The sequence below is a fragment of the Protopterus annectens genome, chromosome 7.part0, assembly GCF_019279795.1.
Source record: "Protopterus annectens isolate FY-2018-M chromosome 7.part0, PAN1.0, whole genome shotgun sequence".
Taxonomy (NCBI): Eukaryota; Metazoa; Chordata; order Ceratodontiformes; family Protopteridae; genus Protopterus; species Protopterus annectens.
The window spans coordinates 1,331,976,494-1,332,003,868 of NC_056739.1; the positions used below are offsets into that span (position 1 = coordinate 1,331,976,494).

At 35.9% G+C, this 27,375-nt stretch overlaps 1 protein-coding gene across 1 annotated transcript in view; it reads left to right on the forward strand.

Annotated features, from left to right (window-relative positions):
* Nucleotides 1–27,375, forward strand: part of CFAP161 (cilia and flagella associated protein 161) — a 249,064-nt gene that overhangs the window by 1,100 nt on the left and 220,589 nt on the right. The window lies entirely within an intron of this gene.

Sequence of the window (27,375 nt, forward strand, 5' to 3'; positions counted from 1 at the left end):
TCAAATAAAAGTCAGCATTTTTTGTGTTTTGCAGTACTGCTTCCAGTGGTTATAGATAACACTGGACTTTTGCTTACCTTCTGTACTGTTCTCTGTAATCACTGGATGTTCTTCGTATTGATCAATGTCACCGTAGACTTAGCTATATGGAGTTATATCTTGCCAAGGATATAACAGACTGCCAGTTTCCAAGGCTACAGGGTACCTTCCACAGGCCCAAACTGTCAGGCAGATTCAGCTGAGCTGATTAAAAGACAAGTTTGGGCGCAAAGCCCTTCAGAGCTTTTTTGCCTCTGAGAAAGAGTATGCTTCACTGAGGCATTTGATGATCAGCTTCTGCTTTCCTTTGCTGGGCAGATAATTTCCATTTGTGGGGGGGGCTTCCATTTTTTTTTTATTTATTGTAGTTTTATACTTTTCCTGTTCAGGATAGTTATTTTAAAGTTAGGACTTTTGTGTTTTAATGGCCTGTCTTAAGACTGAAACATACTTTTAAATGGAGCACTCATTTTTCTGTCATTTTAAAAGTAGTGTAAACTAACTGAAACATATTTTCTATACAGAAATTCTGTTTATTTTTCCATTATAGGGTTGCCATCGTGTTTTAAAGTGCTTATTTATTTATTTTAAAAAAACTAACTTTTGTGGACTGGTAGTTTTGCCAGCATTTGCTGCTTGTCTTTTTTGGGAAAAGACACGATTTTTGTCATGACCATGAAAGAGAGTGCCAGTCCCATGGTAGATCCTTCTTCCAGCCACAAAAAAAAAAGTTAAGCAAATAACCTTTGCCATCACAACAGGCTAGCAACTTGCCTCAGCTACAGGTGGGTGACTCTGCTGTGGCCATTTGTTGCACCTCAGACACTCATCTTTTACTCTGGATCCCTCTGGTATAACATCAACAGCCATCATGGACCAGAGGTTAGCCACATCTTCAGCAGCTGTTGGAGTCCCCTCAGTGAGCAAGGGAGAAACACTCTTGTTGGTCCTGGGAGGGAGAACAGGGATGGTTTCCATTCTGTGTCAAAATGCTGTGCTTATCCCAGGAGAAGCAGCGGCTGCCATTAGTAACATGGATGGCCCTATTTTTCCTGTCTAAAAGAAAAAGAAAGCCAAACATGTATCTACTCATCCTCAGATTTCTTTGGATATGAGTAGTTTACTTGGACTGGCTCAGGGTATAATTCAAGCTTTCAACACTTCTTGTAAAGTAGTTTCTGGTAAAAGAAAGTGGGATCACTCTTTTCCCGAAGTGATTCAAGATTCTGAAGCTGAACATTAAGATGCAGAGATGGTTTCAGGATTTTGACCACAGATTTCTGATTCGGACTCAGAGGGGAACTCAGTTTCTGATTCTCCCTGTGTGGATTTATCTTTCTCTAAGACTATTGCTAGAATGTCCTAAGGTTTTCAGTGCTAGACCACTGCTGCTGTTGCTGCTCCCTCTCTCCAGCCCCCTTTTCTTGTGTTTTTTTTCATGTCAAGATGTGGACATTTACTTTTTGTTCCTACTATTGTCTTTGAGTGCTCTGACTCCCTGTCTCACCTGGCAGAAAAGTTCTGAAGGGCTTTACACCCACACCTGTGTTATAGTCAGCATAGCTTGAGCTGTTTGGCAGTTTGTGTGTGGAATGTGCCTTGAAACTTTGGAAGCTAGCTGTTATATCCTTGGCAGAATAAGGCAACTGCAGCAGTGATCTTTCGAACATCTACTATTATGCTAAGTTTTACTTACACAGCTGTACTTTCTCTTGAAACGTATGATTGCATGTTTCTTATGGCATTATGATATTGGCTTTTGATTTCTTAATTAAAGCGACTAGCCTATTATTTTTAGTTGGTGTGAATCCTACTGGTATTAAGAGATAAGAAATTTTATTACTGTGCTTGTCTGTAAACAGTGCACTTATTATTTCTTTAATCCTGGGTATCTGTGACGGAAACACTACAAATGGTAATTTTTTATGAGTTTGGTCTGTCATGAATAAGTAAAAGCTGGCCCTTGTCCAGAAGAAAATAGCATTCAATATTCTTAAATTTGTATTTAAAATGAGCTTCATGTTTTCCTAGAAATATTGTATAAATTGAATGTTCATTAATAGGCACTGTTGTAGTAATTTTGTTGCAGGATCACAGGAATATTTATGATTCAGTTCCCTGGCAGAAATGTATTTTTAAGCAAAAGCTGTGTGTGTGCGGGAAGGGCAGGTAATGCTGTTCTGAAAGCATACTTGCCCTCCCGGAATGGAGTACAATATCATCATATGCATAAATAAGGCACAGTGCCTGAGTAAGTTGATCCAGACAGAGAAAAGATCATTGAAGAGAATTTTTTTTTTATTTAGTGTGCCTTAAACAAGGGTCACTACTAAGGAATGCTGAGAATACACTTTGTTCATTCATTTTAGACCTTGAAGCACTAGTGCCTGAGGGTATCTAATCCTTTTTCCTAACCAAATCCACGTAAAATAATGAGCCTGTGACAAGCCCTCTTTACCCTGGGACAGTAACTAAGAAGTCTCAGTCCTTACCACTGTCTCTGGTAAGGGAGTGTCACTAAAAGCAGGGATGGAAATACACAATTTCCCCTAACAGTATACCAGGAGTAAGTTACAAAACCTGAGACTCGACTATATACTTCACTACAGGTTCCCAAATGAGTCTCCACACTAACCACTCCAGAGCACTGTGTCCCATTTCTAGGTATCTGACACTCTTAAATGTTTGATATTCACACATGCACACACTCTTGGGAAAGACTGATACAGATTTACCTGCTGTGTTTCTGTGCCCAAATTACAAGGTAATGGCTGCCACCAGTCAGATACCATAATACCCTAGAAAAGGGCTGTTTAGTTATATTGGGTAAAGCAGATATTGAAACAAATGGTAGCATGCATCTCAAGCAATAAGGCATTTCAGAGTGGCCCTGGTGTTATCCACAATAAGCATAAACACTCTCAAGTTATTAAAAATATTCACTAAATGACCAGCCACAATGAGTGGTAGTAAAACATGCAATAATAAATAAAAGGATTTAAAACATGTAAATACTGAATAACTGATTCCAATAAACAAAAGAGTTTCACACACAGGAAATATGAAAATAATACTGTAGATAGAACTCAGATTGATTTTAGAAAACCTCTAACTGACTAGCTGTAGTTCCCTGACTATCTCTAGATTAACTGCTCCTATCTAGTCTAAATAATTCAGCAAGGCAAGATTACACTCTTACTTCTGCATGGCAAGATGTGGAATTATGTCCACACTCCAGGCTGTTTGTTGTCTGTTCTCAGTGACTGGAACAACTACTCTGGAAACAACTGGACTACTACTGCTAAACAGCTCTGGAAAAACAACTGAATGATAACTGAACAGCTCTCGCAGATTTTTTTTTTTTTTTTTTTTTTTAAGTAACAGGAATCTGCTGTGAGACTTCTACTCTCTCATATCAGACATTGAAAAGTAAACAAACAGCTGCAGTGAGGATTCTATTCTCCCAGCTCTGGCACACAATGACATCACATTTAGGTCAGCTGATTCTGGCATAACATATACTCGGAATTCTCTTTAAAAAGCATGTACACTTGGTCAGCCAAAAGAACACTGTTTGTCATTCAAACATCTTGCATAAATCACAAAACCACATGAGCTGCAAGAATGTAAAGCAAATACAACAATCCAGTCCAGGATAAAAAGAACAAATTTAATACGTTCTAGCGCCTCAGCATGTACTGCCTTCAATGGAATACAGAACCCTTGTAACTCGCACCTTATATACAAGTTAATAACTCAATCAAGCAATAAATTACATAATTAAACAATTAAATTAATACTTTCCAGTTACAAGAAACATTCATACCATCAGGATTTAAAGTCACAAACTTCAAAATAAGTAGAGCTTCCTTATATAGAACCTTGCTTTTAACATCATAATAAGTACTCATCTATTTGTTCTAAAATAGTGCGCTGTAAACCCTCTGGGTTCCCTTTGTGATATTTTAAAATGTGTTGTGCAACCGGGCTTTCATATTTACAATAATTTATATCTCTTACATGTTCTTGTAAGTGAAGTTTGAAAGCCTTTTTGCTTTCCCCTGTATAAAACTTATTACACTGGCACTACAATGCATACACAATACATTCAGTATACAGCAAAAATTTGGTAATACTTTAAATTTCCGTCCATTAATACATTGAAAACTCAGCGTTACATATTGACAAGAAATACATTTTCCACAGGGAACCGTACCTAAAACATGTAAATCATTAGGTATACTGTGGCATGGAGTTTGAAACCTGCTATGTACTAATCTATCCTTTCTAAAAGAAAATATTGGTTTAGTACACAGACCAGAAAATTCCCTAAATTTCAGCAAATAACCCCAATATTGTTTTATAGTTGGGACTAACTTATCACTTAATAAGTCATATGTCATGACCATATTCATTTTCTTTTCTTCTGCAATATGATCTGAATTATTTATATTTACACTTCCATTATTTTCCAAGTCATTTTCATTATTACAAAGACGTTTAATTCTCATAAACTCACTATAGGGTAATGACTTAAATAAATGTGGGGGATGAAAACTAGAACCATGAAGAAAATTATTGGTGTCTTCAAATTTCCTATGTATAGAGGTAAAAATACCTCTACCATTAATTCCTTTTAAGTTTAAGTCTAAAAAGACTACCTGTTCATCACAGGCTGAAATTTCAAACATCAAACCAAACCTATTATTGTTAAGTTTCTCCATAAATGAATTAACTTGATTTCTACCCCCTTTGCATAAGAAAATGAGATCATCTATGTATCTATAATAATGGAAAACATATTTAATAAAAAAATCATCTCTATACAGATATTCATTCTCCAGCAAACCCATCATAACTTTAGCATACATGGGTGCATATGGAGCACCCATAGCAGTACCCTGTAACTGATGGTATAAGGTGCCATTAAATTAAAAAAAATTGTGTCTTAAACAAAAATCAATCAGTTCTACAATATAAATAGAAACCGGACTATCATCCAATGCATGTCTCAATGCCTCTATGCCATATTTGTGTGTGATGCTGGTATAGGGATCTTTAGCATCAATCACTAACCAGAACATATTTTTTTCCCACTGGATGTTTTTTTATTTTATTCAAAAAGTCAAATGTATCTTGTATATATGATACTTGCTTTTTAACTATGTCCAACAAGTAATTATGTAGAAAAATGCCTATTTTATTTACAAAATACTTACATGCTGACACTATAGGTCTACCGGGGGGGGGGGGGGTCAGTCATGTGTTTATGTATTTTCAGCAAACAGTAGAAAGTTGCCATTTCACAACCTATAGTGTCCAATTTTTTTCTCAGTGTCATCTTGAGATGTTATCTTGCATAAATCAGAGTGATAATCAAAAGACATAAACCTATTTACAAAATTATAGCTAGTCATGCTGGCATATGTAACTGGGTAATTTACAATTATTTACAAAACTTCAGCCTGTCATAATAGCACAGATAACAATATCTAATATCTTCACATTGTCATTAAAATCTGAGTGAAAACGTATCTGGGTTCCATATAGCATTTTTCATTTGTATGATAATTTACTTTGCTTCTATACTCCTCTCACTAATAGAATGAATTGGCTACTGCATTCCAGGTTACTGCTATCTATACATATCATAGTAATGGTCATGTAGTCCCTATTTTATTCTTAGCTGTGTGATCAACTTATGAAGTGCTAGTTGATAAGCCTGGAGTGTTCTTTTTTTATAGCAAATATAATGACTCCTTTACTTGTCATGAGTCATTTATTGCCTTTCCTGATCTCTATACCCCTTCTTGAGCTCCAAGCCAAACTGATATTCTATATTTGTGCCATCCCTTTTGTTATTAGTGGGCCAAAGTGGATGATAACAGGAAGTATATACAAAACTGGTCATTATACATTAAAGTATCATTTGTGTACAGAAATGTGCATGCTGACTGGGCAGTCCAATCACTGTGCCCATTGTAAATCCAACATATCCAAATAGAAACAAGTCGGACACTTGCAGTAATTTAGCAGCTGGATTTATTGTATGTATTTATCCATAATTTCTCAGAATGTCCTCTTTTTCCTAACATTTTTCTTCATTCCTTATCAAACTTCTCAGTTTCCTGTAAACCACAGAGAATTACAGTCACTCAAAAATGCTAGATAAGTTTCATACTTTCTATCATTAAGAAAATGCATGTGGATGTAAAGCTTTTTTTTGTTAACTTTTAAAATGAATTAGGGTAATATGTAACAACTCTTCCTGATTCTGGTCTGTTCTCCCCACATTTTTTGGCTTTGCACAATATTCTTAAACAAAGAAGGTAAAATAAAACTGCTATGTTCTCCAAATAAACTATTTTCTCCTAATCAAACAAACTTAACATTAAAAATGCACACTGGCTGGACAGATAATTCAGTGAGTGCATTGAAAATTGTGTTTCCCACAAGGAGAACTCTGGTTAGATCACTTTTTAATTGGAGAATTTAAACTGTTAATCCTCTCTCCTTTCTCATGCTAATGAACTGCTCCATGAAGCAAAATAATACAATATTTTTACAAAAAAAAGTCATGGTTCTCCATGCCTGAAGTGACGCTACATGCAGTTCTGTGGCAGTGCTTCCATGGCATACCTCAGATATCTGAGAAGTCTGTCATTATCTAGTGACTTTATTTCTCAATAATTTGCCAAAAAGCACAGCTTTTATGTTGAACAGACCAAAAATATCAGACAAACATCTGGACATTTAGACAGTTTAGAGGAACACTATACAAACCATGTAGACTGCTCAGTAGCTTAAAAAAAAAAAAAAAAACAGCACAGGCAGCAATGTGCGGTCTGGCCACTTACAGCTTGAACAGTTCATGTCTTAGACACCCTTAAATGATGCCATTGTATAACAGCAATAATCTATTCCCATGTGGATAACACAGATTTACACATGATTGGCTTTGTGTAATCACTTGGGGTTTTCCCTTGTGATCAAATCACAACAACCATTGTTAAATTCTTTGCTGTGAGTCATGGGTTATTCCTAAGTATGTGAAGTTATGACAGCTGCTTCAATTTGACATGACAGTGTAAATGGTGTCAGCAATTTTGCATATACCATGATCCACCCATTTTCTTGCTACCTCACTGAAAAGCTTACTGGGTCAAAACCCAGTCCACAGAGATTGCACAAGCCAAACAGAGTTTATCATTCTACTTTCTTAATGAAATTATACATTTTAATACTCTTTATACATTTTGTTTACCTTTTGGGCATGTCTATATCTGTGAGCTAGGTGACCTCACAAACAACAGAAAGGAGAGAGAAATTAAGCCTAGGTGTACCATAACACTTTATCAAGAAGTCTTTGGATACAATTTTTTTTTTTTATTATTTTGATTATCTAGCTTCTAAATAGAGGGCTAAACAGTAACAGTGTTATCTGGGAAGAACTAGGGCATACACAATGGATACATACATTTTTAATAAAGTGAAAAGTTATGATTCATATGGGATTTGAAAGGAGGAATGTCTGTATTCAAGGAAACAGAATGTTAAGGGCTAGAGGATTTGGCACTTTCCTGAGGTAATATTCACTTCTGTGATTAATGCTACTACTTTTTTCTTATTCTGTCTTCCTTTTTAGTCTTGAATATAAATTTATTAGCATTCTTTTATGATACTAAATAGCTCATGAGATCAATTCCTCAGCTTGCGCAATTTCTGTATTAACCACCATAATGTACATTTGAATTAACTGCTTATTTTACAAGAATAAAAATGCATTATGGAATCTGAAGGAAGAAATTGTATGATATGATTCAAAAATATAGGTTCAGAGATAAGTACTAAGCTAGCTGCCCTTGAGAGCCATTTTAAGTCCGGCCATTTTCCCTTTTTGTGCTCAAATTAACCTATCCCATTTAGAAAGGTTGGCTTTACCCATCCCATGGTCAATAATTATATATTACCCCTAATGTGAATAATTGGGATCATACCACAGATAATGTGAGGGAACACATGCAGTATAAAACATTTAGGAGTTGTCTTTGTCCATTAGTATAACGAGTCTGTCCTGGGGTAAATTTTCGGTTTCCCATCCATAGATCCAAGTTGTTCTTGAATATGGACAAGGATGAACTTTGTTTGTGTGTGTGTGTGTGTGTGTGTGTGTGTGTGTGTGTGTGTGTGTGTGTGTGTGTGTGGGGGGGGTCTGTTACAGTTATACTTATATCCTTTATCTTTAGCTGTTGCTATTCAGTCTATTTTCTAGATCTCTATCAATTTAATCTCTCTTTATCCACATAATTTGATATTCAGAGCATGTAAGTTGTAAAGAATAATATTTATTGTATAATGTATATTTTAGTTACTTTTCCTTTCTGAGTTTAGTCACTTTGGCACAATTCTGCAAAATATGGCATTTTGAATTCAGTGATTTTCCAACTCATTTATTCTTCTAACAGAATTATTGTTCAGTTTTTGAATTTGCTGGACTGTTTCTTTAAAGATGTTAAGGACTTTAATGACATTTTGTATGCAATGACATTGAGAGGGAAGCAAAATGCATTTTATTTTTTCTTAATTTTCTAATGCTTCAACAGAGGCTAGCGTTCCCTTTTTCAGTTTGACTAGTGATGAGAATTCCTTTTCCAGTCTTATACCATTTTTATCTAACAAGTAGGTTGCATCCATTCATATCAATGAACTAATTGCTTATCAGAGTGAAAAATATTGCACTGTAACATTTCTTGGATTCTGAAAAATTATTTTCTACATTTGAATCACTACATTATGAGCATTTTGACAGAGTAAAATTATAAACTCACAGTCCACACAACTGCTTATATTTCCAGTGCCATAATCATTACTATAGTAGTGTAAACAGCAAAATTTCTCAACACAAACTAATCTTCACATTGGGTATCTTTAATTAGAGTGAAAGTCATAACTACATAGTAAACAATTAATGCTAACCTTTGTAATATTTTCTAAATTGTACATCAGTAAATATTCAAGCTACTCATATACTGGCCACAGCATCTTGTTTATGTAGTTTTTGATGTTTAATATCAGGCCAAGCAATTCTGCCTGCCTTACATGGCCACTGAGGTATCTGTAGTGTAGAAATAAATGAACAATGACCCTTTGAATAATTATGTCCATGTAAAATTGAGTATCATTTGCAGTTGTGATTCCCATCACATAACCTTTCAACTGATATCATTCAACAGCTTATGTGTAGCAAGTTTTTGCAATTATTAATATAACAAAGAGCATGTAAACATAGCAATTGAGTTGTCACTTAGATGAAAAAAAAAAAAACACCTGGAGACATTATTAGGATTTTAAGGAGGTTAATACCGTGAATATAGACACAACTTAAAAGAAAGAAAAAAGGGAACAGATGACAAAAAACATCAACCCCCTAAATCCTGGAGATGTGCAACTCCTTGCACAAGACATTCCTGGGCACATTGTCACATGTCTCAGGCAGGAGTACTCATCATGGTTACAGCTACCGACCTGATGAATACTGTAGTGCTGACCACTGTTTCGTTTTCACTTAGCTAGAAACTTCAAATTCACAACCATTGTGTGAATAACTTCCGTAGGTTTTTGTTGTGAAGTAGAACTACTAGTTAAAAATAGAAGTTTGCAGAACTCATCAGGGCATACAGTTTACTGGGGAACAGTTTGGTTGAAATGGTAGAATATGAGATGATAACATTAAATGCTAATAAGCTGGCTACAGAAAGGTACATGTCATGTAATATTTATCATAAATCACTGCTGCAGTAGCAGCCTTAGCTATATGGGTTATATCCAGCAAACCAATCTTCCATGGTCTTAGACTTCCCACCCACGCATGCACCAAGGCTGCTGTAGCTTGACCTTCAAAGGGAGGAAACAACAGCTTGGGCATCAGAGTCCTTCAGGACTTTTTTGCCACCCTTGCGAGTGTCCCCCACACAGACTTCATAGGATTGATGGTTGGCTCTTTCTTCCATTTTCTAGGTAAACAAGTCCCCATTGGGGAGTTTCTTCATAGCATAATTAATTTTGTTTAAAAAACTATACCAGGTCTCTTTAAGAATACTGGTATTTTAGTGCTACTTTTACTTTGTTGTCATGACCATAGTCCAGCAGTTTAATGTTATATTTTTATATTTTTGGAGGTATTTCTGGAAATTTTGGGGCAAAAGTGTAATGTTTGTGCAATTGTCTTTGTGTTCTATTTTGAGTGCTCTGGAGAAATGTAAATGAATGCTTTAGTGACAGCTTAACTTCCAACTGCACTTAGCAGAGAACAGGATTTTTTCCTGACAAGAACATGGATCCTCTTGCTTGTCCTTCATTTCCTTCACCTGATGTATGCAAGGAAAAGAAAATGGCTAGGGAACCTTTGCCAACACTGTGGGCTGAGTCAGTGCCTCCGCCAGTAGTGTGTTTTGAAGGCAACTATAAGTTTTGAATGTATATAGTTTTTTAAGCTTATGTGACTAATTCTATATGTGTTTTAAAGGCAATGTAGAAATGAGGTATGTTTTTATTATGATGTCATTTCCTGGAAGGATCATGTGATATTTGTTCATTATAAAGCAGTTTCTTTATGTCAAATCCATCCTTCCATCCACAACCCCTTTTTTACATTTTTGCACATAGGGTCGGGGTGTCACTTCACCGGTGAAAATCATCTAGTGTTTATCTGAAAAAGCCTCTTACAAGTAGATGCAAGAACACTGATATTAAAAGTTTTTGTGTGACAGTGGCATAATCTCTTTAGATGTCTGTTTACTGGGTGATTCTGCAGTGGCCATTGATTGCTCCTCAGACCACTTAAATGTTTTTTTTGGGGAGCCTCCAGTGTAGTTCCTTCTGCCACCATGGGCCAGAGTTTAGTTCACATGCCCTTACCAGACATGTAAGACCCACTTTCTTCGGTCATGGGAGTTTCACTGAGAGGTTCTTCCCATCGTGACTGGGATAAGTTCCCGGGTCAATCTCCTTCAAGGATGACCTATTATATCTGATAACAGTTTTCTTTTTTTTTTTATGACAAGGATGAGTTAATTATTTTGGCTAGGGGTTTATTGCAGGTTTTGAATCTTTTGGAGCAGAAGCATGATTTGAGTGTAAAAGACAAATGTTTATCAGCGTTACTTTTGCAGTTGCCTAAAGCTATATGTATTATATCCTGCCCAGGATATAAAGTCTGGCCAGTCTTCAAAAGTCCCTGGCTGCCTTACACACATGCTCATAGGCTATATTTTCTTGCCACAATTGAGAACTCTCCTTTTGGGGTTCATAGTATAGACAGATAGCTCTGATCTTCTATTGCTGGCAGATAGGTCCTCTTTGTGGAACCCATCAACAAAAGATTTTCATTTCTGTTTATTTTTACTAAAATGGTATACCAGATTTCTTTAAATAGACTGACTTTTGTGTGTGTTTACTTTTTACCAGAAATGTATCATTACAGAGGATATTTTTAGATGGGGTTAATTATCTTTGTTTGGGCAACATTTTGTGGTAATATATCCTTTATTTGTACTTTTTGCACTTTTAGTTGAATAACTTAGGCATTTCTAAAAGGGAAGTAAGTATGTTTAGTGCTTGTGTATATTTCATGACAACGTACCTTCTTACCTTATTCTTACAGCTACACTAAAAAGGGTATTCCTTGATATTTGGGGTCTAAAGTGTAGTATTTGTGCATTTACTTTTATGATCATTGGGATTGTTGTGGGCAAGGGGAAGTATGTGCAGTTCTTATGAGCACTTGATGGAACACTTACCTTCTGACCAACTCCTTCCAGCTACACTTACCAGTAAACAGGCTTTTCTGTCAGCAGATACACAGATTCCCTTATTGGACCTACAGTTCCTTCTCCTACTGCACTAAAGAAGAAAAAGTTAGTAGTGAGCCCTTGCCTACTGTGTGGACTCGATAAGTGCCTCAACAACTAGTTAGTGACTCTGCAGTGCCCAAGGCTTGTTCCTCAGGCCACTTATTGATTTCCCCAGGATCCTTTGGTGCAGTTCCTACCACAGTATTCTATGAAACAAATGGAAAAGTAAATAACTACAGAGAGACACAGACCACAATATTCAATGAAACAATGAAATAGAAAAAAAATGCACTACAATCTTTAACATTGCAAGTTTGTACTTCTCGGCTAGTAATGCAGTTGATTGTAGGTATGTAGCAGAAGCCAAACAACTCAGATAATGAGCAGTAATAAATTCAAAGTTATGTGACTAACACTTATAAATACAGAGAAACCCTCTAGGCTAAGAGTTTAACACTGAATATCAATGAAGTGAAACACAATAGTCCCCACTTACTGCAGAGACAGAGAGAGACCACAGTATTATATGAAACAATTAAATAGAAAAATAAATAACTACAGAGAGACACAGACCACAATATTCAATGAAACAATTAAATAGACAGAAAAATAAAATACAGTTCAATCTTTAACATTGCAAGTTTGTACTTAACTCAGCTAGTAATGCAGTTGATTGCAGGTATGTAGCAGAAGCCAAACAACTCAGATATTGAGCAGTAATTGGAGTGAGTCATCAAAGTAAGGAAAAGCAGGAAGATCAGGAAATATCTGAAGAAGAAATATGGACATGGGAAAGAAAAAGAGATTTAATATGGTGTAATATTTATGGAAAAGATAAAGCAAAACTAGCCAATATAAAAAGAGCAGCACCAAAGATATTTGAAGAGAAATACAGGCAAAGGAATCCAGACATGAACACTTTACAGTACAAAAAATAAGATGACAAATAGGAAAAGTAGAAACGGAGATTAGTAATGGAGAAATTAAAGAAATAGAAATTGAGGTTATGGAGTACCTGTGAAGTGAATGATTCAGTGTAGAAAATCTAATTCAGGAAGCACCACAACAGGATAGAACAATGGATATCCAAATTAAGGGGAAACCAGTGGAACAGGAAGCAATTAGTCAGGCGCCATATGAAGATAATTTGGAGCCTTCCACAGGAAAGCGGTATAAATGTTCACTTGAAGCTAGACAACAAGGGAAGGAACAGGAAACTGTGGAAACTCTGATGCAGTCAATGGTGAGAAGTGATAGGCCAGTGAGTTCCCATATAACAGAGCAATGTATGGCACAGGATGAAAGTGAAGAGAATGTGCCACAGGAAAATACTATAGAACCATCTACAGAATGCCTGCAGGAAATGGAAAACAAGAGATGTGCCCTCAGTTTGGAAGAAAATGAGGTAAGCGAAGAGTTGCTAGATTTAATAGAAATATACAGATATATCAAGATCAATGAAATAAATAGACTGCATAAGGTTAATAAAACCCAAAAAGTCAGAAGTCTGATAAAACAAATGAACACAGTAATTAGGACTGTTCATAGAGATCCATGTGATATAATAGACGTAAACAGGATGTATTACTGTGCAGCTAAATGAATAACTGATAAAGTTCTAGCACAAGAACACAGAGTAGTGAGGGAAAGGAAGGGGAGAAATAGAATACCATCATGGAAATATCGAACAGAGAAAACTATAAAGCAGTTAAGACAAGAAGTATCACTGTTAGAAGACTATAGAAGAGGGAGCAGATAAAAAAGTACTACGAAAGATAGATGTGATAAAAGCAATACGAAGTATTAGAACAGACCAGAATCTATCATGCACTATCACAAATAACAAACAAAAATTCCAGCACAGGTGGAAAAACTTAGAAGATACAAAGATAAATATAAAGGAATAGTACAAAATAAGCAATTTATTGATGACACAAAAAAATTTTATAGAGAATTGGGAAACAAGGTAAAAAGAATTGAAAGACCACCAGAAAAAGAAGAAATAGATACATTTTGGAGAAGTATCTATGAAGATCTTGTGGAACATAACAAAGACGCTAAATGGATAGAAGAAGTAAAAGAAAGAATAAGAAGTTTAAAGGTAGGATATGAAATGGGATGAAGTAACAGCCAGAGAGATTGAAACAAGGTTTAAGAAAAGCCTCCAATTGGAAACCCCAGGCCCAGGTGCAGTACCTAACTTCTGGTTAAAAGTATTAACATCTTTGCATGAAGATTTAGCCATGAGTAAGAACTATTTATATGTGCACCCTGAACAGACACCAGCCTGGCTAACAACATTAAAATAATGCCCCTACTTAAGAGTGAACCTGCAAGCTACACTAACAATTATAGACCAATAACATGCCTTCCAACGACATATAAACTATACACTGGAATTGATGCTGACAGAGTCTATAGTTATTTAGAAACTCAATTATGGAAATAAAACAAAAAGGAAATAAAAGAAAGTTGTATGGAACAAGGAATCATTTGCTGTTAAATAAAGTCATAGTGGAGAACAGTAAAAAGGGGAAGAATTTAAGTATGGCATGGATTGACTACAAAAAAGCATTTGATAGTATCCCACATTCATGGATAAAAAAGTGCTTAAAATGTATAAGATACACCCTGCACTGATCAACTACATTACACTGACAAAGAAACAGTGGCAGTCCACTTTGCAGTTAAGCCATGATAAAGGACAAATTATTATTCCTGGGATAAAACTTCAAAGGGGGATATTATAGGGTGACTCTCTGTCACTGCTGCTATTCTGCCTTGCCCTTAACCTATTAAGCTGTTTACTTAACAGCTTACACTTGGCTATAATTTGGCTCCTAGAAAACAACAAAGTGTAAAGACTTCTCATCTTTTCTTTGTCGATGATTTGAAACTGTATAGCTCAGCAGATGAGGAACTGAAAGTCCAACTGCAAGTTGTCAAAACCTTTTCAGATGATATAAGAATGTCATTTAGTCTTGATAAATGTGCAAAAACAACCTTTAAAGCAGGAAAACTGCAGCAACACCAAGAAAACATCCGTTTGGGACAAGAATCTGATATAATAGAACTTGAGCAAGAGGAGGTGTATAAATATTTGGGAATTGATGAAGGATCAATAAAACATGAACAAATGCGAATTAAACATAGTAAGGAGTACTTTAGAAGACTTAAATTAAGCCTGAAAACAGTGTTGACATCTAGGAACAAAATCCAAGCTATAAACCAATTTGCTCTTCCTATTCTAACTTACAGTTTTGAAGTAATTGACTGGCCCCAAAATGCATTGGATAGATTAGACAGGAAAACAAGAAGGATGCTTCATGGTTAGCAAATGATTTATAAAGATCAATGCATACCAAGATTATATATTCCTCGTTCCAAAGGAGGGATGGACCTCCTTGAAATTGATTACATGTGCACATCTGCAGTCGTGGGACTCCACACATATCTGCTGACCTCATAAGACCCAAATGTAAAAGTTTTGAAACATGAGAAGAATAAATATAAAATGACTTCCTACTTAATATAGCAGAAGCATACGAGTGTCAAGCAGGAATGGAAATCAAAGCACAAATGAATAAAAACCAGGCAGCAACTGAATGCACCAAAAAGGCAAAAGAAAGAATATAAGATGAAGGATCGGATGAGAAGGCAAGAAATGTGGAAAGTGCATAAATATAGCTGCAAGTATAGAAAACTACTGAAATAGCCTCATGTTGATCAGGAACGAGCACAGAAATGGATAAGGAGAGGCGAATTCAAACCAAGAGATGACAGGTTAATATTGGCGGCACAAGACAGTGGGCTACATACAAGTTGGTTTACAAAGTCCATTGAACATGTGGGAGAAACAGACAAATGCAGGTTTTGCAAAACAGAATTGGAAACAGTTGCATATCTCATTGCTGGTTGTGACATAGTAATGGCAGAAGGACTGTATACTGCAAGAGATAATAATGTGGCGAGACTGTTGCACTGGGGATTGTGCATACATTATGGTATTGAAGTGGCTGAAAAACAGTGGAGACATGAGCCACAAAGCATCATAGAACATGAAGAAGTCTATATCACATGGGATTATCCATTACCAACAGTTCAAAAGATAGATTCTAGAAAACCAGATATAGTGGTCCAAGAAAAGAAGACAAAGGGAACATTGACCATTGAAATTGCCACACTCGGTGACTACAGTGAGACACAAAGTCATAAAATATCAGGATTTGCAAGCAGAAATAAGAGCAATGTTGAAAAAAGATATCCAGATAGCTGCAATAGTAGTAGGAGCAATGGATCTTATAAAAGAGTCTGAAATCATATTTAGATGTGCTACCAATACATGTAACTCCATACGAATTGCAGGAGGAGTCATTTCTGGGCAAATTGCGGATGTTGCACAGAGCACTTTTGGCTGACATCAAAGAGTGAAACAATACTAATTTCATGAACTTTAAATGTACTTTGACTTAGGAATGGGGTACATTCCCATCATGGTATTAGAAACCCAAAAATTAAAAAGGGAGAAACCAATTTAGAGTGTCCAGTACACTTGCTGCATGTCTGTATAATGTGGAAGAAAACTGGAACACCTGAAGGAAACCCATGCAAACACAGGGAGGATATGAAAACTCCGCACAGAAGAAATCCCAGCTGAGAAGTGAAACGGGAAACATCTTGCTATGAGGCGACAATACATCTAGTGTGCCACTGTGCCACCCTTGATAATGCTATTTAATCCAGGTATGAATTGTCGTGCTTCTTCTTTTTCATTCGGCTGTTCCCATTAGGGATCGCCACAGCGGATCATCTGTTTCCATTTCTTCCTGTCCTCTGCGTCTTGTTATGTCACACCAACCACCTGCATGTTTTCTCTCACCACATCCATAAACCTTATCTTAGGCCTTCCTCTTTTCCTCATATGTTAAAGTTTATTCTAACTAATTGTGAAAGTATGAGAAATGTTTTAAATGCAAGTCCCTCCTCTGAGGAAAAAAATCTGCTTTGTGTGGTTTAGTTTCTTCAAGTTTTCAGGTCACTACTCATTGTTCAAAGTGTGTTTGGCTCTGTAGATACAACATCTAGGGCTATTGCCACAGGTACTATACTGATGAGGTTTGTCTAGCTGCATTCTGAGTGCCTCCCAAAATATGTTAAAAAATGAGATTTTAAATTCCTCCTTGGATATAGATTATGTTTTTAGACCCCCTGCTGCAGGGTTATCATAAAATGAGATTAGGGAGGTAAACCTATACAGAGAATCTTACAGATTTTTTTATCCTTCCTTCTCCAAAATTTCCAAGGGATTTTTTACTCCATCATCCAATTTTCACAAGAAACAAAATAAACATTAATTAAAATTCTGGTAGGTAGAAGTTTACAAAACAGTGGCAAGGATGTTCCAAAAAGAAAGCAGAACCCCCTAGAATAGAGGACAATCAAATAAAGCAGAATAACTATATAAGGATCCTTAACCCCTCCCATCAGTCCCTTATTCCTTCCAGAAAATATGAATCTCCATTTATCTCTTTGTCAAAAGATTATTTTAAACAAATGGGTTCTGAGACCTATTTCAACATGTTCCCTCCTATTCTTCAGCACATGCTATCTTAAAGAGATAATAGAAACAGTTCCTCCTTCCCAGCTGTAGGAAGGTTTTTATTCAAGAATGTTTTTGGTGTCCAAGAAAAAAAATGTCTGGTGACCAGGTCTGTACCTTTCTTTGCTAAACCAGTATGTGATAGTGCCCAAGCTCAAAATGTTTTCACTTCACAGCCTTTCTTCTTCATTTGAGTTATTTGGTAATATTAGATTTAAAAGATGCTTATCATCACATTTCCATTCATCTAAACTTCAGATGTTTCTTCAGATTTTATGTGTCTGGATCACATTGTCAGTTCTGTGCCTTACTCTTTGAGCTAGCATATGCTCCAACAGTGTTCACAAAGTGTCTAGCTACATTTATAGCACATGTCAGGCTAGAGATTATCCACATTTTCCATATTTATATGACTTGCTTATCTTTGTAGATTTTTTTTCCAAGTATTAGGAATTTCTCACTTGTATGATAGGTCTCTAGTGCAGACTGAGATTCCAAGAATGCATTCAAAAGTCTTTTTTACTCCATCTTAGAAGTTTGTATTCCTGGAGTATTAACCAGATAAAAGTGCAAACCACAGGAAATAAAATGAAGTGCAACTAGCCAAAGAATTAAAAGTGGAGATCCACTTAGTCCCATTGTCTCATAGGGACTTCTTCAGAACTGACAAATAACCAAAAACGCTTCCCTTATATACTATCATATTAATCTTAAACCAATACAATTATCCAATGAACATTAAAACATTACTAAATCAATTAAATAATTAATTAAAAAACATTAAAAACTTTCAAGGTTTTTTTAACCTTAAAACACAATTAATACTAATATACTCATTGACTCCTGGGGGCATAGTGGCATTTAACCACAATTGCCATTTAAGTTCACACACTTCCAGATGTTCAGGCACAACCTCCCTTATGGATCAGAAACAATCTGTTGAATAACTAAAAATCTAAAACGGTGGTCATTGTACAAATGAACATACCTATATAAAGCATTAGTTTGTGTTTGTTAATATCAGATGTATGTTCATATATTCTTTCTCTTAAACGTCTGAAAGTTTTACCTATGTAGAAAGCAGGACATTGTAAACATTTAGCAAGATATATCACATTTTTTGATTGACAATTATAGCACCCCTTAATAAAAATATTAGTATTAACAATCCTAATTTTCTCATTAGCAGTTAAAACATGTGGACATTGCTTACACATGCCACATTTAAAATTTCCATTTTTTTTACCTACATCTAACCTATTTGCATAACTTTCACTTCAATAATTATTTTCTAGGATATTCTTAAAGGACTGATCTTTCCTAAAAATAATTTTAGGTTTACCTCCTAATTGACATACTAAGATTTTGTCACTAGATAATAAGTTCCAGTTTTTGTTTAAAATATTACATACTGCTACACTATCTTTATTATAAGTCAATATAAAAGAAAGGCTTCTATTCTTTTTATTCCCTTTCTCACCACAGACTGTACCCTTATGAGTGTGCTTGCTTAAAAGGAGTTTGAAAAATGCCCATTTTTCTCTTATTCACCACTTCCTCTTTGACCTTATTTAGCATACTATCTGAATAACATCTGTCTTTTAAATAAATTGAGCATAAACCCCACTTCCTTATTAAATTCTTCATCTTTAGTGACCACCCTGGCTGCCGTCACCAACTGCCCTTTAATTGCAGATCTTTTTGATGCAAAGGATGCCAGGTAGTAAAATCTAAATATGAATTAGAGAATGTGACCTTCCTATAAATTCTGGAGACTAAACTCTTTATCAGTTGCATCTGTACACAGTTCCACATCTAATTAGCAAAAGTTTTCATTGCTATAAGTATGTGTAAAACTTAAAAAAATCCACAGTCCCATTTTTGTAATGAAAAAAATTCTTCTAACATATCCACTGAGTCTGTTCCTACTAAAATTGTATTGTCAATGTACCGCATGTAATATTTGATACAATTATTATGTTTACTATTGAAAACATATTCAGTTTCCCAACAAGGCATCACCCCAGTGGTTTGATTATAATATTGACCTTCAAAAAAAATTGCTTTTAAGTATTGTTTCCATAAGGGTTACCGTAGTGTTAATATGACGCTGTTCAAATTTGTTAATAATAAATAATTGTCTGTCAAACCATTGTAAACCTATATCTTGAGGTATGACTGAGAACAAATTACATACATCAATGGTCACAAAAACATACCAATGGTAACCTCAATATTATTTAAATGAGATAAGAACTGCCACAAGTTCTTACAAATATATTTAAAGGAATCCAAACCAATTTTTAAATGGAAATCAATAAATTTAGCTATGAAAAATGTTTTTGATCTTTTTCCATCCACAATAGGTCTAAATGAAGGGCAGTAAAGCCCTTTGTGAATCTTTATGATTCCAAATATACTTGCAATAACGGGATGTTAATTTTCAATATTCATATGTTCATCTACGAATTTGACCATGATACAACATATCATCTAATAACAAATCAGCTTTCCTAAATGCAATATTAATCTCATTCCCTGAAATTTCTTGATATGTACCATCCATAAGCAGGACATTCATAAAAATTGCAGTAATCCACTTTTTTCCATAATCACAATTCCGTTGCCCTTATCAGGTTTCATTATACATTTATTTTTATCTTTTACAATATCAACTAAAAAATCCTTTTCAATAAATGTCAAATTGTCCATGTTTCCACCATAAGAACTATTAATTGGCTCCCTAAAATCCATCTCCCACACATACTCATAAGGGTATGGTCTGTGGTGAGAAAGGGAGTAAAGAAAATAGAAGCCTTTCTTTTATATTGACTTCTAATAAAAAGTGTACCAGTACGTAATATTTTAAACAAAAACTGGAACTTATTATCTATTGACAAAAGCTTAGTATGTCAATTAGGAAGTAAACCTAAAATTATCGTTATGAGAGATCAATCCTTTAAGAATGTCCTAGAAAATAATTATTGCAGTGAAAATTATGCAAATAGCTTAGATGTAGGTAAAAAAAATGGAAATTTTAAATGTGGTATGTGTAAGCAGTGTCCACATTTTAACTAGTAATGAAAAATTTAAGATAGTTAATACTAAAATTTTTATTAAGGGGTGTTCTAATTGTCAATCAAAAAATGTGGTTTATCTTGCTAACGGTTTACATTGTCCTGCTTTCTACATAGGTAAAACTTCCAGACGTTTAAGAGAGAGAATATATGAACATACATCTGATATTAACAAACACAGACAAACTAATGCTTTATATAGGAGTGTTTATTTGTTCAGTAACCATAGTTTTGGATTTGTAGTTATTCAACACATTGTTTCTGATCCACAAGGGAGGTTTGTGCCTGAACATCTGGAAGTGTGTGAACTTAAATGGCAATTGCGGTTAAATGCTACTATGCCCCAGGATTCAATGAGTATATTAGTATTAATTGTGTTTTAAGGTTAAAAATCTTTGAAGGTTTTTAACGGCTTTTAATTAATTATTTAATTGATTTAGTAATGTTTTAATGTTCATTGGATAATTGTATTGGTTTAACATTAATATGACTGTATATAAGGGAAGTGTTTTTAGTTATTTGTCAGTTCTGAAGAAGTTCCTATCAGACGTTGGGATGAAAGCGATTAACTTTTGTATAAATAAAGTGGATCTCCAGTTTTAATTCTTTGGTTGGTTGCAATTCATTTTATTTCCTGTGTATTCCTGGAGTGTCTGCAAGACACATCAGTACAAAAAGATTTTCTTCCACTGGAAAAAATCTATATTTGCATATATTTCAGGGGGTTTCGAGTCAGACTTGTTTCGAGTCAGACTTGTGTCAGTGCAAGGGAATACCTCAGGATTCTGATATCATGGCATCTATGATTCTTATTATACCTCTGGAAAGACACCATGCGAGTTAGATACAATAGTATCTGAAGTCTCTCAGGCCTCCAATGACAACACCCATTATCTTTTCAGATTCCACTCCAGAGATTTGAGAAAAGAGAAATACTTTGGAGACTTCAAATATCCATGATTCCATGTCTCCCTTTGTCCTCTCCTGCTCCAAAGTGGTCAGTCACCACAGACACGTTGGACTTTGCTTGGGGAGCAGTGGCAAGGGAAATAAAAGTGCAGGTCATCTGGGACAACAAAGACTGACAGACAGCAAGCACATAAATATAAAAATGATGCTTGACCTTATGAAGGCACTCTGGCCCTCAGGACCACTTCGAGTTATTATAGACAATACAATACAGATGTGGTACATATACAGGCAAGGGGGAGCTAGTTCTTACCACATATGTAGCCTAGCCATGTTAGCATGGGATGTAGCTTTAAAGCACAGTCTCAGTCCACAGGCGTAAAACATTCTGTCAAAGCAAAATTGTATGGTAGACAAGCTTAGCAGGACAAAGGCAGACCTCATGAATGGAAACTGATCCTCTTCCAAGATTTTATCCATCTGTGGGGAGTTTCTTAAATAGACCTTTTTGCCTCCTCTTTGGACAATCAGCTGACAAAATTCTGCTCCAGTACTCCATCCAAGAAGGCATGAAAGACATGCCTTTTATTTTATTTTCCTTGGAAAAAGAATGTTCCTCTATGCTTTCCAACTTTTCCACTGATAAACACGGAACTTCTGAAGACTCAGAAGGAATCCTCCAAGATCATTTTAGTGACTCCCTTCTGACACAGCCAACAGTGATTCTTCATTCTTTTGGAAATGGCCTGGGGCAATTACCAAAAGCTTCTTCACAGAATGGATCTGCTCACACAAGAACAGAGGTGTTTGATACATCCTGATCCCAAACAACTTCAACTGACTGCCTGGATGATAGTGTCATAATACATTTTAGGCATCTATTTACTGACAATGTTCACTAGATACTAATGAAGTCAAGAAAGCTTGCTACTATAAAATCAAATGGAAAAGCTTTTCTAGTGGTGCCAAGAACATAACCAGCACCCATTCAGGGCTATTGTTTCTCTGGTTTTACAATATTTGCATAAGTTAATTTCTATGGCTTGCCTTACTCCTCTACCAGAGTTCATTTGTGGGCCATTTCAGTAATGGCTGCTTATGGATACCCCCTTTTATAATGTCAATATGTTTTTTTAAAGTGGCATTGCATAAGAGACCTCAAAAAAAGTGGTGGCTGCTCCAAGGGATCTTAAGTTTGACTTAGAGAAGCTAACACTTATTCTATTTGAACCAGCTATTCTGGCTGACTTGAGGATTTTAACATGGAAAACAGTTTTACTGATTGCTCTGACCTCTGCAACAGGAGTATCTGAGTTTCAAACTTTTATGGTCGGTCAACCTCATCTCACCTTCCACAGAGACAGGGCTTCTTTTGGCATAAAAAAAAATTAATTATCAAAGTGCTATTCATGTTTACTTTAAGCCAAACTAACCATCTCCTTGTGTTCTTCTTCTGTATCACTATAGCCATTGTCTTTGCTATATTACATAAACCTTCTTACATGTATCTTTCCTTCATTACTGCAGAAACTACAGGAAGCCTGTAACAGAATGTCTGTTTTGCTGCTTGGCATCAATATCATATTCATCACTGTGTCGCCATGAAAGCACTTCATTGACAAGAAATTGGCAACCATATTGCCCCTGCTTGTTCAGTTCTTTCACTTTGTGTACTATCCCTACAAATCTCAGAACTTTGGGATGTAGACTAGATTTTGTCTATTAGCAAAATCAAATAATTATATGTCACTCAGTGTATGTAAACTTTAGAATTAAATCCCATATAACCTGGCATACATTGGCAAAGCTAAATAATTTAAAATAACATAAAACTACCTTAACATCAAGGCTTTAAAAGTCTTGCTCTGATTTGCAGTACTACTCTCACCTATTATATACTAACTACAATACCAAGAGACGTGTTCTTCCCTATCACTAGTATTACACATTCCTTAATCTTTTATGGCATATCAGCTGTGAAATTCTACATATCTTAATTTACTTGAATGCATTTTTTTGCAGGGAGCCCTTGTACCCCAACAGTGAGGGAATGCATCCTTCACACTCCTTCTACTGAAATATACAAAATTCTTGATCAATGTGCCATGGAAAGGTAGAAATACTTTGAGGTATCACAGCTTTGGACTTAATATCTATCCTTGCTTTGCATTCACAATTGACAATGTTCAGTAGATACTAATGGAGTCAAGAAAGCTTGCTACTATAAAATCAAATGGAAAAGGTTTTCTAGTGGTGCCAATTCACACTTTCAGTTCTGCAGTTCTGAAGAGCACAGTTTTAGTATTCTTAAGCTGAACAGGCATCTTTCTAATGTGTATGTGTGTGTGTGTGTATATATATATATATATATATGTATATGCGTATATATATATATACATATATATATATATATATATATGTGTGTGTGTGTGTGTGTGTGTGTGTATGTATACACCACACAGGCGTAAGCAAAGACAATGTAAAATATGGTGTGTGTGGATATATATATATATATATATATATATATATATATATATATATATATATATATATATATATATATATCTTTAAATGCATATAAGCTAGCTACTGGTATTTACATAACATGTGATACATTTATATCTGAGCTTAAATCTCATTCACAGTATCGCTGCCTTATTTGCTTTCCATCTAAATATTAGAAATGTATTTATCAAGCATTTCTAATCTTACTGCTAAAGTATAAACAAACATTTATTGTGCAATTAGAAATGCTATTAAAGGTTAGATGTGTAATTATTAGAAGTGCATCAAACTTTATAGGATATGCAAAGCTGAAAGCAATGTGTGCTGTAAAAGTGTGCCTTTACAAGTGATGTGAAATATGCAGGCAATACTGTTTTAGTCTTTAAAACAGGATACTTGCTATCAGTGTTGTACAATTGCAATATTTATTGTGACAATAAATAAGGCACCAAACAAACACTTTTATGAGGGACTGCCCCTTTTCACCCCATATAGGTTCATAGGTAGGTACTAGGCTATTGGCCCTTGGGCCTAGATAAGCCTAGCCAAAAGGGTACCCTGGCCTTTGCCACCCAAGAAAATTATTTTCCTGTGCCCCTGTCGAGCAGAGCCACAGAAGTGATCCCCGCGGTGAATTTCCCATTTCCCATCCAATTATCAAGATTTTTTTTGAAGAGTGCTAATGAGGAGCTTTGTTTGATATAGATAGGTAGTTTGTTCCAGTGTATGGGAACTCTCTGGGACAGGAATCTATACCTCCAGCATGTTCTGCTTATTGTGGTGACAAGATTTAGGTCCCTAGAGCATGTAGCAAGGAAGGATTGGGATTTCTTTAAGTAGAGCATGTCCAACAGCTCTGGGTTTGACATAGCTTTGTATGTTAGGCAGAGATCACCTCTAAGTAGGCGATATGTGATGAAGTAAAGCTGGAGTTTTTTGAGACGGTCTTCTTAGGGCATCTGTTTGAGGCCAGTAATCCTCTTTGCGAGGTATTTCTGCGGCCTTTTTAGTTGTTGTAGATGTCTTGTGAGGTACATGCCAAGAGGGGCGTTGTACTCTATAATGGGTCTGATGAGTGATGAGTAGAGGGGAACAATGACCTCTTTTTTTTCCTGGATGAGAAACCTTTTGTGATGAGGTGTACCATGTAGAAGGATTTCCTGATTACTGTGGCGATGTGATTATCAAAGGAGAGACTACTGTCCACCTGTGTCCCAAGGACTCTTATCACACTTTCGGTGTTAAGTAGACTACCACCTCTGTGTTAGTTCATAGGTACAGAGTTTTTACCAAAAGGGATGACAATGCACTTTTTGGTATTGAGCTTGTGGCCATGGCTTTGACACCAGGCATCTGTCTCAGTGAGGCCCTTTTGTAGGATGTCCAAATTGTTAGGAGTTTCGATTATGGCTCCTAGTTTGCAGTCATCTGCAAACTTCATTGGCCAAAGATCTTCTGTGTTAGCCTGTACTTCTGAGAAGTAGATACCAAACAGGAGAGAACCCAGGACTGAACCCTGTGGTACTCCACTTGTCACTGGTCTGAAGTCGGATTTGGAGTCTGCTACTTTCACAGTGTAGGTTCTGTCAGTGAGCCAGTTGGCAACCCATCTTGTGACATAGAGATTTATACCTAGTTTAGTGAGTTTACCTATAATTCCAGAGTGGGGGATGGTGTCAAAAGCCTTGGCGAGATCTAGATAGGCTGTGTAAACCACCTTACCCACATCTACGGCTTTGGTGACTGCTTCCAAGAAGTCTATCAGGTTTAGGAGACATGATCTGCCTTTTACAAACCCGAACTGGGTGGGGTCCAGAGTTTGGAGATTACCCATGTCATTGTTTATAAGTTCCATGATGATACATTCCATAGCCTATGTTATATATGTTATGTCACAGTTATGAGAGTTTTCCCTCAACATTCCTAAAATTTAAACAGAGCAATTCTGAGGTCACACTTCTTCAGTGTAAAGGGAGTACCTGTTTTGTGGAAAACCAACAATTGTGTTTATTCCAACATATTGCAACCTCAGAGTTCAGGGTGCAGAGGGTAGATCTCTTTTTCTAAAACACTTCTCTCTACTACTTAAGAAAGCACTCTTTTTTTGTTAGTTTGCATATGCTGCTTTACTATTACTTTATCAGAATTGCAAGGATTCATATAAAGCTGCAGTTTTGTTTTTGCTGTCTGAAGAGACCAGCTATACACTCAGCCTAGAAGACCATGGAAGCATCTGTTGAATCTGTTAAAAAGAAGGGTCAGATAAACTAGGGGAGATACACTAGTGTGTGTATGTCTGAGATAGAATTAAATGGTATGGAACCTGCTAAAATAAGGTTCCCATCAAAATAATTAAAAAGCCTTTGTCTCCAATAGCTGTAGTGGTCATGGAGGAGTTTTCCTTTCCCATAGCTTTACAGGCTATTTCTTTCTCTGGTTGTGTTGTGGCTAATTCAACATCTCATAAGGACATTGCCTTAGTACTAGATATCTTTACCGAGGTGAGACTTCACACCTGTACTACCTAATTTTAATTATGAGAAATTTGAAGAGACCTTTTATGAAGCTGAAAATAAATAATTAGACATTTCTTCCCCTTCTCATTTTTGGTATGTAATAATAGCATTGGCCATCAATTCTATTCTCCATGTCCTGATGCTGAAAATGTCTTTTCTCCTGTCTATATTTCTGATACATGCTCCACGAAGGCAATACTGCAGGTATGGTTTTAGAGTCAATGCTTCAACCTCTGTCTGTGCTGTGTTCTGTGTCTACAGTCCTGGTACTGATATAATCAGCTATGATGCCACCTCTGTTCTCAAGTTACAGATGTTCAAGTTCTTGATCCCACTGGTGACTCTTGGGTAGATTCTCAGCCTCAAGACTTTAGTACCAACTTTGGCCCAGAGTTCAATCCAGAGTTGCTTTGGAACTGATGCAGATATCAATAGTCTCAAAAGTATTAACCCTCATTGTGTCTTTCTTTATCAGCTTGTACCCTCTGTCAATATTGGCTTTATTTTCTGTTCAAAGTATTTCTGTGATACCTCTCAACCGTCCAGATTTTTGCCTCTTATTTTTGGTCTGTTACTCATAAAATTTGTGGTTTTCTGGCAAATCTTTGGGATGATTTTGGGAATAAAGTCACTAAATAATGGCATACATTTGAGTGTCAGACTTCATATCCTTTAGGAAAATGCATGCTAACAGAAATCCTGTTATTCTAGCGACTTTCTAAGTTTATAAGAGCTATATTTAAAATGTGTCCCTATTTTTGGGCCTTTGACCCCTCATTATATCAGGCTTGCCCAGATTTCTTGTGGTAAGAGTTTGGGAGGTATGATTTCTATTGCTGAATCTCAAGCTGACAGATTGTTGTTCAGGGCTGTTAGGT